We start from the raw sequence: 2,630 nt of genomic DNA, 5'->3' as shown, positions 1-2,630 counted from the left end.
CATATATACGAGAATGTGGATGTCACATTGTTTCTAGTTATGTTCAGGTATAGTATCATTTTATCGAAAATCAGGTATTTTCTGTATAATGATTATTCAATTACACACAAACACACACACACACACACATATATACATACACTCACTCACACATACACACACATATATATATATGTATGTAAAGATATATATTCTTTTGTATATGTTTTCTACATATGCATATACTTATATATATACATACATATATACATATATATATATAAATATATATATATTTATTATATAGAAAGAGCTTCTACAGGACTAGAACTGTTTCATTCAAGAGAAATCTTCAGGAAGCTAGTTAACAAGAATTGTATTGGCATTTATACATTTAGGCAGGTTTAAAGGGGTGTTGGTGGGGGACTTTTTGGGGGTAGGCATAGCGCAAAATATCATACTTGGGGGAGTGGTCAGGGAGTCAGTGTTAAATTAGATAGAAGAATAAATAAAAAAATAAAAACATAAAAAAATATATATAAAAAAATATATATATAGAAAAAATGGGGGAGTAGAGTGTTAGGTAAATAAGGAGATTCTCACTTGTACCTATGCACATATGTATACATATATACACACACATACAAACATATATACATATACATACACACACATATATATACATATATATACACTTACACATACATATACATATCTACACATACACATATATGTATACATACACACACTCACATGAATACACGTATACACACATGTATATATACACACACGACCACACATACATATACACACAGAAAAATATATATACACATACACACACATACTCACATACACGCATACACACACATATCCACACACACACATGCACACACAGCACACTAGTCCCTATATACACATATATACACATACACACATATATACATACACACACATACATATACATACATATATATATATATATATACATATGTGTACCTATGCATACCTGCACGTACACACATATATATATATATACACATACAAATACAGACCCATTCCCTAATTTTAATTTTATTATCTTCGTTTATTACTTTTGTTATCTTTGGCCGCTTGGTCACAAACATCTTGGCTATGACAGCCAGTCCATATATCTGTCTACTGGAAAACAAGCACTCATTCACTCACGCACACTCTTTAGCACGTACACTCACTCATTCGTACACTCATACACATACACGCACGCACGCGTTATATTCATACATACATACATCTACATACATTCACGTATATACACATACGTACGCGTACCTACAGATTCATGTCTATACTCTTAGAAGGCTAGTCTATACATATACACCAATAAATATAAATACACACACATACATATACACCTACATACAAATACATACATGTATATATATATATATATATATTTATTTTTCAACTGTTTATATATAATTTTTTTTTTACTGTTTATATGTTTGTACTGTCGTTACCGTCTTGCTTTTTTTACCATTTTTTACCCCTCTGCGAAAAGATCTCAGAATTTTAATTGATTTGCTTTTCGCAGGAAGAAGTTTCTTCGAAGTATACGTCGCGTTTATCCTTCGAAACGTAGAGTATATGAAACCTTAGCGACTGAAGAAGGGATTTTTCGTTGTGCTTATTGTCCTGTATCTCTTTTTTTCTTTTTTGCTTGTCCTGTTCCTTGGTTTGTGTCTATGTTTTTCGTCTCTCTATGTGTTCGACGTCTTTTTGGTGTCCTGTACACATATATGCGTGTATATGCACATGTAGAGGTAGGTACGTACATATATGTTTATATATATGCATATGTTCTATTTTATTAACATATATATATATATATATATTCACATATATATACACATATATATATATATACACATATACACATATATACACACATACACACATATACATATATATACACACATACACATACATACATATACACACATACACATACATACGTATACATACATACATACATCCATACATCCATACATACATACATTTATACACATGCACACACCCAGATACATACATATATATACGCGCATATATATATATATATATATTATATATATATATATATACATTCACACACACACATACATATACATACATACATCTACAAATATACGCACACACATACACACATATTCATATACACATACACGCACATACACATGTACATGCGTACCCATACACACACACACGCGCGCATCAATATATACACATAAGTACACACATGCGTAAAAGTATACATATATCTATGCTTACACATACACACACACACACGCGCCTCCTTATATTCATACTTACATGCATACTCAAAAAATAAGTAAATAGTAAAATATATATACGCGCAGTTATTCATACATGCATACTCAAAAAATAAATAATAAATATTAAGTATATGTACGTGCAGTTACCTATTATATAGACGGATACATACATATAAAACAACACACATATATATATATATATATATAATATATATATACATACATATATACACATATATATACATATACATAGAACACATATATATATACACACACACACATACACATATATATATATACTACTTCAACATGTACAAATATATTACACACATAGATAACTCT

The sequence above is a fragment of the Octopus sinensis genome, linkage group LG5 (genome assembly GCF_006345805.1).
Source record: "Octopus sinensis linkage group LG5, ASM634580v1, whole genome shotgun sequence".
Lineage (NCBI taxonomy): Eukaryota > Metazoa > Mollusca > Cephalopoda > Octopoda > Octopodidae > Octopus > Octopus sinensis.
Note: the sequence above shows the minus strand (reverse complement) of the source record.